The 15,028-nt window shown below is 39.0% G+C and overlaps 1 pseudogene; it reads left to right on the forward strand.

Moving 5' to 3' along the window:
- Nucleotides 1-14,781, forward strand: part of LOC131483790 (tigger transposable element-derived protein 1-like) — a 52,918-nt pseudogene extending 38,137 nt beyond the window's left edge.
- Nucleotides 14,782-15,028: the final 247 nt, after the last annotated feature.

Below are 15,028 nucleotides of genomic sequence, written 5' to 3' on the forward strand. Positions count from 1 at the left end.
TCAGGGAAGATCTAGGAAAGGTTCAAACATACTATAATGTGTGATTTAATTAAAAAACTTTTTAACTTCTCTAACTTGATAAAAATTTAAAACTTGGAAGTTCTGAAAAGAGGATTAGCACTTTAAAAATACTTGCCCCCAAAAGGATCTAAGAGAGGAAATTCAAATCACTGAAACTAGGCCTGTTATTTGTATTGTTCGAAGTATGTCCTGAAAAGGGATTGGGTGGAGGGAGGGGAGTGTAGGAATCAAGTAGAAAACAAGAGAATATTCAGCGATAGGCAATATAAATCTTTTTTAAAATGACCAACCAAAGCCCAGGGTCACCATAAGCCACAGGAAAAAAAAAATATTAAGTAAATTGAATCAATCACAATGGGGAAAAAATAGATGTAGGGAGCAAGGCTGAAAGTTGCATGGAGAAAGGTAGCTTTCCTTTTGATTTTGAGGAGTAGGACAGAGGAAGTGTACCTAAGATTCACTTAGCCCAAGGCTTCTATGTATGGTTATGCAGGTTGTGAACTGTACAAAGGCTCCCAGCGAAGGTGACAAGTGGGACTGAATCCAACCTGTGTTCCGTGGTGTGGGACAGTATGTGTTTGGAGAAAGGGGTAGTTTTTTTTCCCTTGCCTGAGGGATATGTCTGCCTGGAGGAGCATCTTTTTCTAATTAACAAGTGGCAATTTTAAAAATGACTTCCAAATTCTTTGATACTCCTCCTAACAAGTGATCTATGGTCCATCCCCTGTGAATCTAAGATTTTTGCTGCTGGATCAATAGAAAATTCAAAGTGACACAGTGCAAGCTTCCTCTTCCTGCCTTTTGGCATATTCGCTCTTGGAACCTAGTTACGATTCCCTGAGAGCTACACGGAGATGCCACATGCAGGTGTTCTGCCTGACAGTCTCAGCTACGGCCCTGGCCAAATAGCCAGCATCACCCAGCAAACAGACACCTCCCGATGACACTCAGCTGTTGACACACCTAGCCTTCCACTCTCTCCATCTGATAACCCTTTTTTTTTTTTTTTTTTTAAGAGAGAGAGGGAAATGGAACTCAAGCAGGGGAGAGGGGCAGAGGGAGAGAGAGAGAATCCCAAGAAGGTTTCATGCTCAGCGCAAAGCCCATCATGGGGCTTGATCACACAACCCTGGGATCATGACCTGAGCCAAAATCATAAGCTGGATGCTCAACCAACTGAGCCACCCAGGTGCCCTGATACCCCAGACATTGTAAACCAGAGGCAAGCCATCGGTGGTGGCCCATGTCCAAATTCCTGACCCACAGTGTCTAAGAGCATACTAACATGGTTGTCTATACTACTCTGCTTTGGAACGGCTAGTTGTGGCAGCAAAAGATAACTGGGACATCATCCACCAGGACCTACTTCTAACTCACACAGAGGCTCTGTATAGGTGAGCAGCAGTTGTGACATAAGCCCTTTCTAAATGTTGTGCCAGCCTGTGGTTACCAAACTGAATCCTCAGGTACACTCTACCATTACTCCCATTTCACAGAGCCAGCCAGCTCTCATTTTCTGAAACTCAAAGTGCTAATTTCTTCTCTTGGACTACAAGGCTCCTGAGTTTTATCTCTCCTGACCCATCTTCTCCATTTCTCCAAACCGCACACCAGGTCTACCCACACTCTCACTTCTCCATGGGTCTTTATAAATGCTGATGCCTCTGTCTGAAATATCTTTCTTCCTCTCCCACCCTCCATCTGCACTGCTGTATTCTCATCTTCTAACATGGTTTTCCAATGCCAAAATTGTTGGTAATGCAGGAGTTTCTTTCATTCTGAACTGACCATACCACTGAAAGCTTTTTCCACCACATGCCATGCTCAATGGCTTCTCATGGAGTCCCCAGAGAGATACACCTTCCAGATATACCAAAAATACCTTTCCCCAGAAGTGAGGGAAGAAACATGGCTGCCAGCCAGATTCCAGAATCACCACCTTAATATCTGTCACTATGCAGTGGACCCAGATGAAAAATCTGAAGACTCATTCCCACAAAGGAATGATGTAAACTGAAGAAGTCTTAAAGTCACTTCTACCCATTAGAGGCGTGACATGCATCACAGAGTCTTCAGGATGTTTACGTCTCTTACTGACTAGAACCTGAGAGTAAGCAAAAGTGGAAAATAGCCTAGAAATCACATTTAGCCTTCGTTTCATCCGGCGCAAGGAAAGCTGTTATGAGGTAGTGTTGGACTAGCGGTAACATGACGACCCACAGCCTAAGCTGGCTGCAGCAAGCTTCTGAGATGCCTGAGCTCAAAATTAAAGCTCTAGAGATTTAACAAGAACAGTTTAAGAGCTGCGATCAAGAGCCACTCATTTCTTCCTGATGATTTTCTGCATTTTTACTTTTGGTTTCTTCTCCATATAATCCCCACCATGAACAATTAAAACAAAACAAAAAGTGGCTATACTTGAAAATGATAGCTTTGATTTAAAAACATGTCCACATCATGAAATACATGCTGGTCTCAAATAAAATCTTCCATGTACTATGAAATGAGACAGGCCTACTCTCTCAAATAACAAAGATCAGGCAAAAATGATAGAACGTGAATGTCCAAGAGACTCACAGGAATAAAAGGAAAATTGACAGATGTCCTGGAGTTTCCAAAATACCTTTTAAAAATCTTAACACATTCTGTGACATAATACAAAATTTGTGGTATTCCGTGAGAAAATAAATGTTTATTTCCAATACAAGCTTCGAAATGTGTAAATATAAGCAGACAGTTCTTTTCTCCAATGCTGAAGGTGCTGATATGTTAACAAGCATTTCAATGAAAAGAAGATATGTATCTTTGAATTAAAGAAAGTTAAATCTGTGTATCTCACTCCTCCCTATCTGCCTTTTCCTTTTATTTCTTCTATAATCTCTATTTTTGGTCTGCCCTACTTCTCTCTTGTTTTTTTTTAATGTTTATTTATTTAAAGAGAGAGAGAGAGAGCGCTCATGAGAGAGAGTGGGGTAGGGACAGGGAGGGAGGGAGAGAAAGAATCCCCAGCAGGCTGCAGGCTGCACACTGTCAGCAAACAGCCCCAAGTGGGGCTCGAACTCACGAACCATGAGATCATGACTTGAGCTGAAATCAAGAGTTGGATGCTTACCCCACTGAGCCACCCAGGCACCCCTGCCCTGTCTCTCTTTTTATTTTATTATTTTTTTGCCCTTTCATTTGCCTTCTCACTATAACTCTTTTTTCAACCAAATGATCTATTCCTTGTGATCCTACTCTGTGCAGGCCACATTGCTGTGCTTTAGGACCACATGAATACAATGTGGGGTCCTTGTCAGACTGGAAAGTACAATCAAGGTGAAAGATAAGAAAAGAACTCAGAGAGCTGCAATAAGGCAGTGCTGAACCGTAAATGCTGGAGTGTTTCAAGAGCTGGGCCTTGGAAATGAGCAGACTCTGGTACCCTGGGAGAGCATTCAACCAAGGGAGAGTGTGAGCCAAGATGTAGGGGGCGGAGAACACTACCATTTGTTGCAAAGTTCAACCGAGTTTAGTCTTTAGCGCAGGGCCTACACAGGAAAGTGATAAGAGACAGGGTTACGAAAGCAGATGGGATACAATTGGTAGGTGGCTTTGAATGCCAGACAAAGGGATTTAGACTCTACTGTCTACCATGGAAAGCTAATGGCGTTTTTCTGGTGGGATTTTAAAGAACTCTTCGAGAATACTCCCTTCCCTACCCTCTCATTCTGGCCAACTGTCCTCTTGTTATTTCTTACACTTATAGAATCTAATGTTGCATTCTTTGTTCTATTCTCTATCATAACAGGTGAGCTAAAGATTTCATGTGTGTCTTTTCAAGTCACATACGTTGCTTGGATTTCTGTGAATGAGTAACCAAAAGAAAATAATACTCAGGTCTGGATGTTTATAAATACAAGATTTTTAACATTATCTTTCAGGTAAAAAGAAAAAAGATTGAGATAAATCCAAGTCCATTATAAAATCCGGGAAATAAGTCATTTGGGATATCCAACATATTCCATAAAGATCTCCAAGAATATAGCAAAATACTTGTGATTTAAATGGAGTCTGGCTGGCAACCCTTGATATGGCCTTTCCTGATTCCTTACTAAAATACATATACAGTCAAAGAAAAATATAAAACCATACCACCATAAAAAAATAAGAGTTATAGACAATTTATCACTAGACTCTAAGAAGTATTTCAAATAAACATATGGCTCACAAACATGGATTAGAAATGTATGCTTGCAGGGCCTCAGAGACCTTGGTCTGAAGGACTGCAAGCCTGAAGAGCCAGATGCAGTTTACTTCCCCACCTCTTCCAACTCACCAATCTCTATCCACCACTTGCCTCAGACTAATACTCCCAGAAAATAGTAAGGCAAGAACTAGACAGTGAATATTGCAGTACTTCCTTTTCTGTTGCTGCACCCTGGGAAGAACTCTTCTTTTCCCCAAGAATGCTCGGAAAAATCACATGGAAAAAGGTGGGAAAATATCCAGGATCTCAGAGGAAGAGCACAGCCTTGAAAATTCTTTCCTTAGAGGAATCAGAGGAATTCTAAGAATTAGTTTGGCAACCTCAATTGGATACTGTCCAAGAAGCTGTGCCCTCTAAGGACACCCAGACAAGAGGTCATCAAGGAGAGAAAGGGTCAAGAATAAAAGACAACAGGATGAGTTTTAAAAACAGTGTATTAAGTGCAAAAGAAGCTGGATGACCCAAGGAAGATTTGCAAGAAAACTAAAATTGCCACAATAAAATTTAAACTCACATTGAACCTGGTGAAGAGTGGAATTCACACTCCAGAAAATCAAATCAGAAAGAGATGAGAACATGAGTACTGCCTTCTCTACCAATGACAGATAAGAAGGTTAGGCAAATAATAGCACATGATTAACATGCATCTGTGATAACAGATGCAGACAATTCAGGAGAGATCACAATGGAATCCTACAAGTAGTGGCTCTCATTGCATGAAGATCCTGCAAATGAATCAAGAGTTCAATCTGGCAACAAAGAAGTTGGGAAGGAAGTTAACTACAACCTTACCAGGAGTATTACAAAACTATAGGCATAACCTGAATTTGGAGAGGTCACTCCTCTGTAAAGAGTTGGATACAAAGTCTCATTTGGTCTGAGCTACAACAGAGAAATAAATGGCATTTCATGGTGAGTCATCCGAGAGACACTGCCAGGGTTGAAATCCTGGATTCACTGCTATGCAACCTTGGTCAAGTTGCTTTATTTCTTTTTGCCTAAAAAAATTAAAATTATAATTATAAAACGGGAATAATCATACTTCTTTCCTCATGGGACCGCTGTGAGGACTGAAAGAGTTATGTCACACAAAATACTGAATCTGGTTCAGAGCAAATGCCCAATAAGTCAGTTGCTGTTGTGTTACTGCTGTTATTCAAATCTGAATTATATACATGGCCTTAAAGATGAAGAGAAATACATTAAAATAATTAAAGAAGCCAAAGAAATGCAAACTTCACACAGGCAGTTTTGGAATTAGTTGCAATCCTTGGGGGGGTGAGGGGACTGCAGGATCCCACCTACTCAAATCAAAAGGAAGAACTACATAATTTTCAGATCACAAAACTAGGGAACATTGAAATAAATCACAAGAGAAAATTTGGAAAGCCCTTATACACATGGAGGTTAAAGAACATCCTACTAAAGAATGATTGGGTTAACCAGGAAATTAAAAAAGAAATTTAAAAAAATACACGGAAGCAAGTGAAAGTGAAAACATGATAGTCCAACTCCTGTGGGATGCAGCAAAGGCAGTCCTAAGAGGAAAGTGCATTGCATAATTTCAACCAGAAGCAGCCAACTTCATCTACAGGCAATGGATTGGGAGTCCCCTGTTGTCATAACAATAATACTATGTTGTCACACCAGGCCCTTATGCATCCTGGTCAAAAATCTCTGGCCAATAAGCATGCTCAGCATCCAGTTCTCCCTACATGGTAACTCCAACTTGTTTGGAATGGCAACCTTAATTTATTTTAGATACTTCAATCTAGTGGGTATAGGTCTTTTCCCTCCAGGAAGGTTTGCACTAAATGTCGAAATGATAAAATAAATCAAACCTGCAGAATTAATACTTTTGTGGGAAATGTAGGGACAGGTTTCTAATCATGGGACAATATTTATGTGTGTGGTATATAAAAAGGTTTAATATTTAAGAGAATGTGGCATATCGGTGGATATGACAGATTAGTCTTGGGATTTCCATTTATTTATTTATTTTTTTTAATTTATTTCTGGGACAGAGAGAGACAGAGCATGAATGGGGGAGGGGCAGAGAGAGAGGGAGACACAGAATCGGAAACAGGCTCCAGGCTCCGAGCCATCAGCCCAGAGCCTGACGCGGGGCTCGAACTCACGGACCGCGAGATCGTGACCTGGCTGAAGTCGGACGCTCAACCGACTGCGCCACCCAGGCACCCCCTTGGGATTTCCATTTAAAAGGTGTAATTGAGTAATGGATTTTAGACTTTTACCTTTAAGTGGGAAGATTCAGAAAATTTAATCAAGTTTAAAAGTACTGGAATGGTTAGGAGAACATATGATTAGTTATTTAAGGTTAACTTATTAGATTTATTGGAGTTGTTAAGGTTTGGCTAGTAGGTCAAGCATCTGAAAAGCTTAAAAAGAGAACTGAATGTATCAAATGTATAAATGGATTTTAATACTTAAGGGGATTTTATTAACTAAGTTGTAAAGGGACCTGCTTGGGAGTTGAATGTGTTCAACTTAAATTGATCAAACATTATTCAAAGGCTCCCTTGGAAGCAATTGTTAAAATTTACTAGATTCATAAATCAAATAATACAGTGTGTAAGGTGAACTTAAAGATTTGAGAGAAGCCAGATTTATAAAAAAGACTGTACCTTTAATAAAGTGAATATTAAATTAAAACCTTGAATAAAAACATAGCCTTTTTCTCTGCACAAAAGCAGTCTTCAGACATAAAAAAAAAAATTCACAACTGACATGGAGATTCCATCTAAGAATTTATAAGTGTATCTGAAAAGGAAACCCATATAAATGAAACAGAAGCAACAATACATGACTAAAAATTACTTTCCAAAGGTAGAAAAAATGACTTGAGTATATAGGCATACCTCATTTTATTGCACTTCAATTTATTGTGCTTTGCAGATTTTGTGTTTTTTATAAACTAAAGCCTGCATCAAGCAAATCTATCAGTGCCACTTTTCCAACAGCATTTGCTTACTTTGTGTCTATGTGTCACATTTAGGTAATTCTCAAAATATTTCAAACTTTTCATTATTACCATATTTGATATGGTGATCTATGATCATGTGATCTTTGATGTTACTATTGTAATTGTTTTGGGGTGCCACCAATCACACCCATATAAGACAGTAAATTTAATTGATAAATGTCATGTGTGTGTTCTGATTGTTCCACCAACTGGCTATTCCCCCATTCCCCTCCCTCTCCTAGGGTTTCCCTATTCCCTTAGACACAACAATACTGAAATTAGGCTAATTAATAACCCTTCAGAGTCTTCTAAGTGTCCAAGTGAAAGAAGAATCACACATTTCTGAGCTTAAAGCAACAGCTAGAAATGATTGAAGCTTAATCAGGAAGACAAGTCAAAAGCCAACATAGGCTGAAAGATAGGCCTCTTGGTCCAGGTAGCCAAGTTGTGAATGCAAAGGAACAGCTCTTGAAGGACATTAAAAGAGCTACTCCAGTGAACACATAAATGATAAGAAAGTGAAACAGCCTTATTGCCAATACAGAGGAAGTTTTAGTTTTCTAAGTAGAAGATCAAATTAGCCACAATATTCCCTTAAGCCAAAGCCTAATCCAGAGCAAAGCCCTAACTCTCTTTAATTCTGTGAAGGCTGAGGAAGCTACAGAAGAAAAGTTTGGAGGGCACCTGGGTGGCTCAGTTGGTTAAGCTTCTGACTCTTGATTTCAGCTTAGGTCATGATCTTATGGTTCCCCACATTGGGCTCCGCACTAACAGCATGGAGCCTGCTTGGGATCCACTCTCTCTCCGCCCCTCTCTCTCTGCCCCCTTCCCTCTCACACTCTTTCTCACTCTCAAAATAAACAAATAAACTTAAAGAAGCAGCGGTGGCAGCAGCAAAGTCTGAAGCTAACAGAGATTGGTTCATGAAGTTTAAAAAAATTGGGGCGCCTGGGTGGCTCAGTCGGTTAAGCGTCCGACTTCGGCTCAGGTCACAATCTCGCAGTCCGTGAGTTCGAGCCCCGCGTCAGGCTCTGGGCTGATGGCTCAGAGCCTGGAGCCTGTTTCAGATTCTGTGTCTCCCTCTCTCTCTGACCCTCCCCCGTTCATGCTCCGTCTCTCTCTGTCTCAAAAATAAATAAATGTTAAAAAAACATTTAAAAAAAATAAAAATAAAAAAATAAGCTGTCTGCATAAAATAAAAGTACAAGATGAAGCAACAAGTGTTGATACAGAAGCTGCAGCTAGTTATCCAAAAGATGTAGCTAACATAATTAGTGAAGGTGGCTCCACTAACCAACAGATTTCAACATAGACAAAACAGCCTTCTGTTGGAAGAAGATGCCATCTAGGACTTTCATAGCTAGAGAGGAGAAGTCAATGCCTGGCTTCAAAGCTGCAAAGGATAGGCTGACTCTCTTGTTACGAGCCAATATAGCTGGTGACTTTAAGTTAAAGCCCGTGCTCTTTTACCATGCTGAAAATTCCAGGGTCCTTAAGAATTATGTTAAATCTATTCTGCTTGTGTTCTATCAATGCAACAACAAAGCCTGGACAACAGCACATCTGTTTACAACATGGCTTACCAAATATTTTAAACCCACTGTTGAGACCTACTGCTCAGAAAAAATTTCTTTCAAAATATTCCTGCTTACTGACAATGTACCTGATCACCTGAGAGTTCTGATGGAGATGGACAACAAGATGGATGTTTTCATGCTTGCTAACACAACATTCATTCTGCAGCCCATCAATCAAGGAGTAATTTCAACTTTCAAGTCTTACTCTTTAAGAGACACATTTTGTAAGGCAATAGCTGCTATCAATAGTGATTCCTCTGATGGATGTGGGCAAAATAAATTGAAAATCTGGGAAGGATTCACCATTGGAGATGCCATTAAAAACATCTGTGATTCTGGGAAGAGATCAAAATTATCAGCATTAACAGGAGTTTGGAAGAAGTTGGTTCTAACCCTCATGGATGACCTCGAGGGATTCAAGACTTCAGTGGAGAAAGTAACTGCAAAAATGTGGTGGAAACAGCAAGAGAACTACAATTATAAGTGGAGCATGAAGATGTGATTGAATTGCTAAAATCTCATGGTAAAACTTTAATGGATGAAGAGTTGCTTATTATGAATGAGCAAAGTGGTTTCTTGAGATAGTATCTACTCCTGGTGGAGATGCTGTAAAGAGTATTGACAACTAAGGATTTAGAATATCATATAAACTTAGTTAAAGAAACAATGGCAGGGTTTGAGAGGACTGACTCCAATTTTGAAATAAGTTCTACTGTGGGTAAAATGCTATCAAACAGCATCACATGCTACAGAGAAATAATTGACGAAAGGAGGAGTCAATCAATGCAACAAACTTAAATGCTGTCTAATTTTAAGAAATTGACACAGCCACCCCAACTTTCTACAACCACCACGCTGATCAGTTAGTAACTATCAACACTGAGGCAAGATCCTCTACTAGCAAAAATATTATGACTCACTGAAAGTTCAGATGATGCTTAGCATTTTTAGCAATAAAGTATTTTCTAACTAAGGTATGTGCTTTTTTTTAGACATAATGATATTAAATACTTAATAGACTACAGTGTAGTATAAACATAACTTTTATATGCACTGGGAAACCAAAAAATTCATTTGACTCACTTCATTGGGATATTCATTTTACTGCGGAGGTTTGGAATTGAACCCACAATATCTCTGAAATATGCCTATACAGACCAAGTGGGCTTACTACATTCTAGAAAAAAATGAAGAACTGATATTACATTTTAAAGTCTTTTTTAAATGTTTACTTATTTATTTTTTGAGAGAGAAAAAGAAAGAGAGAGCAAGTGGGGGAGAGGCAGAAAGAGGAGAGAGAGAGAATCCCAAACAGGCTCCATGCTTAGTGCAGAGCCTGACGCAGGGCTTGATCTCACGACCGCAAGATCACTACCTGAGCTGATATCAAGAGTCAGATACTTAACTGACTGAGCCACCCAGGCTTCCTTGATATTATGTTTTAGAATAAAAAGTTTAATTACAATAATAAAGAAAAAAATCACATTAGCCACCAGATAGAAGAAAAAAGAAAAAGGTGATCCACAAGGGAAAAATATTGGGCTGGCTTCAGACTTCTCCTCTTTATGGCAAAGGCCAGATGACTACAGATGAATAGCTACAGACTTTGAACAGAAAAAGTTACTACCTTAAATATCTTCTATTCCACTGACTTGTTATCCATGTCTGAAGCAAAGTTAAAAACATTCTCAGAAATGGAAGAAATCTAAAGCTACACTGAAGATACATTCCTATGAAGAAAGATGAATTAAAAATAGGAACCTAGAAATCAGGTAATCATGTATAAGAAGACTTTGGTGAGCATTCCAGAGTTAAAAAGTAAAGCTTAAATAATTGCAATTTCTTTTCAGGTCAAATGGCCTTGAGCACAGTCATTTAATTTCTTCCTCCCTACTTTCCCAATGAAATCAGGGGACATCCTTTATCAGTAAGCCCTGGAAGGGAAGAACAGCATTCATAAGGCAAAACCTTAAAAACGTTCTCATCTAATAAAGATAAAGATATTGAGAGAAGGTCCAGAATGTGTTCCATTCACACAGCCCCTACCTAAGAAAGAGCAGCAAACCCAGGATGTCAGTGAAGGAAGCCCCAGCTGAAGCTTATTGACATTCCTAAGCTGGAGGCCTGGGCTGGATTTAGGACAACCTTGAGCCAAATGCACTCCATTTCATCCCTCATGAGCATTAACACTGGAAAGAATGTGGCCCCAGGATCCATTTAACAACAAAAGCAGAAAGCTGACACAGTGTCAGAGATCTGGTGGGCTGGATACTGGTTGTAAGTATCAAGTCATAGCTTGATTCAGACATGGTGCATGTAGAAAACTGGTCTCTGTTTCTAGGTTTCACCAAACCTAGAGAACAAAGATCCTCTACTGGTATCTATCTATCTATCTATCTATCTATCTATCTATCTATCTATCTACCTATCCAACAAATATTTATTACCAACCAACTAGGAAATTAAATAGCCTGATCCTTGTGCTCCAAAGCTTAGTCTATAGGGAACATGAGACAAATAAATAGGCGATGGCAATGATAGATAAATAGGTGAAAAACATGGAGCCAGCAGATAATCCACATAGGCATCCAGATCAGATTTCCACAATTGGGAAAGACTTACTAAAGGAAATTGTTTGCATGTGAAAAATTAGTTGCAATACATGAAAGATCTGGAGTCAGGGTGAGGGGGGAAGTATGTAAGAGAGCACTTCAAGCAGAGAAAGCAGCAAGGTTAAGCCAAGAACCAAGAGAACATGATGCAGTTAGGACTTGAAAAACAGGCTAGCAGGGGCCCAAGTCATAAAGAACCTTGTGACTCATGCTTAAAACTCTGAACTTCAACCCAAGAGCAATCACAGAGTACTGAAGGATTTTTAAGCAGTGGAATATGATCCAAATTCCATTGTGAAAGATGATTTTGAAAAGAAAAAATGAAGAGGGAAAAAAAAAGAAAGAATGGAGGCCACAAGATTAATAACAGGGTGAGAAGGTAGTATAACAATTCAGGGGATTCAAGATCATGACTGACCTAGACAGCTGGCTGTAGACTTGAAAAGTACATCATATTTGAGAGATACCAAGGAAACTGAAACAACAGGACATGGGGATTAATTGTATATTAGTTATCTATTGCCGTATGACAAATTACCACCAATCTAGTACAAACACATTTTTTATCTCAGTTTCAATGGTTCAGGAATCCAGGCATGTCTTCTGCTTCACAGTCTCACACAAGGCTACAGTCAAAGTGTTGGCCAGGGCAAGAGTCTCATCTGAAGGTTCCAACTGGACAAGAATCTGCTTTCAAGCTCATGCAGTTTTGACAGGATTTAGTTCCTAGCAGCAGTTGGACTGAGGGTCTTTGTTCCTTGCAATACAGAACATTCCTCTGCAACATAGCAGCTTGCTTCAGTAAAGCTGGCAAGGATAGACTGTGCTGGCATGAAAGAAGCCACAATATATTTGTATAGCCTAATCATGGAAATGACATGCTATCTATTGGGTATAAGCAAGTTGCTAGGCAAGCTCATACTCAAGGGGAGGGAATTCTACAAGGACATGGATTACACAAGGACAGAATTCAAGGATAATTGGAACTATCTTTGAGTCTGACTGGCTGTGTGGATTGAGATGAATTAGAGGGTAGACAGTTGAATTACCAGGACTACTGAAGTAATGATCAGTTTTTGCTATTAAGTAATGAGATGAGTTTTGGATATTTTGAGTTTGGGGGACCTGTAGCACACCATGTTGAGTTGGGGAATACTTGCTGGGATATAGGGTTCTCATACTTGGTAGACCCATCTGGAGTAAGGGTAGGAACTGTTACTTCTCAACAGATTATCAAAAAGTTGACAGTTGATGACATGACCCAGAGAAGGTGGGTAAATAAAACCCTAAGGCATGGTGAGTGCAATACCATTAAACACAGTGGTAGAAAGTGTTTTAAGAAAGTACCTACTGAGTGTGAATCTCCACACATGAGGTATGGTCATCTGTATTTTTTTTAAAGCAACACAGGTGATTATGATGTGAAACCAGGCTTGAAAACCATTGAGATGTATTCATTAAAAAACAGACTAAACATATACAGTTGACCTTTGAACAAAACAGGTTTGGATTTCACTGGTCCACTTACATACAGATTTTTTTTTTCATTAAATACAATACAGCACTATAAATGTATTTTCTTTTCCCCATGATTTTCTTAATAACATTTCCTTTTCTCTAGCTTACTATTGTAAGAATACAGGATATAATACATATGTACAAAATGTGTGTCAAATGTTTATGTTATCAGTAAGGCTTCCAGTCAACAGTAAGGTATTAGTAGTTAAGTTTCTGAAGATTCAAAAGTTATATGTGGATTTTCAACTGTGTAGGGGGTCAGCAGCCCTAAGCCCTTCATTGTTCAAGAATCAACTGTACATACCTAAACTTTAATAGTGGTTATCTCCAGGAGGTAGGATTATAGGTAATCTTTATTTTCTCCTTTCTGCTTGCCTGTATTTTCTATCCTCAACATACTTCTTTTATAAAAAGGAAATCAAGTTTCTCTTTTTTAAAAACAATTCTACCACAAACAAATACAGTTTATCTAAGAAGTACAATAAAGGACATTTTATTAATATAATACATCATACTGAAGGGGTTCAGAACAAGCTCTCCCAAAATGTGTTACTTTGGCATGTAGATTACTTTGAGCTGAAATCAATCAAGGCTCAAAGACTCAGAAAGAGATTTTACCTCCCTTCAACTTCTTAGAAGAATTTAGATAGAGGGCCTGGTCCAGAAAGAAAACCATTACCACAGATAACTACAAAGAATATATGCTAGATGTGGTCAACTGTAGGGAGTTTGGGAGGGCTCGGAGATCAAATTCCTCTCTGTGTCCCACTGTGTCTGTATTGCGTGGCAAACATTTGCTACCAAACATTTTCTCTTCTCATCTTTCTATAAATTGCCTTCCTCCCCTTTGAAGCCTCAGATCCCTACCTGCTTCTCCAGCACATGATGGCATACAAGCCTCAACTGCTTGACCATATGTGGGTCTCATATTCTTAGGTGGCTCCCATACATACATAACTAAATTTGTTTTTCTCTTCTTAATCTATGTCAATTTAATTAATAGGCTAGCCAAAAGAACCTAGAATGGTGGAGGAAATATTTTTCCTTCCCAAAAATATTAATAGAGCAAAAAGCATACAGGAAATTCATAACATATGCATTTTTCACCTGTGCAAAGATTTGTATTTTCATGATAACCCTTGAGGGTCATAATGCTATCATTGAAATAGGAACTGTTATATACTTTGGGTTGATATATAAATTAGTACACCCGTTCTAAAGAGTAACTTGGTGGTGAGTATCAAGACCCACAAAATTATTTATACTGTTAGATTTAACTTTACTTCCAGGAACTTATCCTAAGTAAATAATCAGATAAGGACAGAGATTTACATATACAATGAATTCATAGCCATATTATTGATGACAGTGAAAAATTACAAACTGTCAGATAACTGGAAATAGTTAATGGTTCATATACATGCCACTCTAATGTCCTTTAACTTCATCCAGGTGAATACAAACATGTTTACTGTATTTATTATAATATGATAACACTATATACCATAATACTATATGCTACAATATTATATACTGTAATACTATATAAGTGGTATATACTATCTCATGTTTACCATAAACTAGCCTATAAAGCCCCGCTGGCTTCATTATTACTAAGTCTAGACTTTTCCAGGAATCACTCTCCCAATTGTCCTCTCTTTGATTCTAGGATGGACGGAAGATGAGAACTGGAAGGAAGATGGCCATGGAAATGAGCCCCACAGCCCCTCTCCTCCTCACCTCACTCTCCTTATCTCCATCCAGAGCTTTCCTACAGCTATCCTCATCTCTGCCGGCCTCTTGAGAAAGGCCAACTTCTAGCATTCGTCTCTGGCCAAGAAAACAGTTCCTTCTACTTCCCATAAAAAGCTACTTAAGGGTTTTCCCACAGAATAGTTCACAGGCCCCAGAGACACAATTCTTCCCTATACACCACAATATGCCAACATGAGTGGCTTGAGTTAGGGACCATCAAGGTATTATACCTGGAGCCATGCTCTCTCTGACATTCCAGCCACTGTATTCTGGATAATCTCCAGATGTCTTCCCTCTGGGTGATTTCACTTAA

Source organism: Neofelis nebulosa, chromosome 8, assembly GCF_028018385.1.
Source record: "Neofelis nebulosa isolate mNeoNeb1 chromosome 8, mNeoNeb1.pri, whole genome shotgun sequence".
In the NCBI taxonomy this organism is placed as follows: domain Eukaryota; kingdom Metazoa; phylum Chordata; class Mammalia; order Carnivora; family Felidae; genus Neofelis; species Neofelis nebulosa.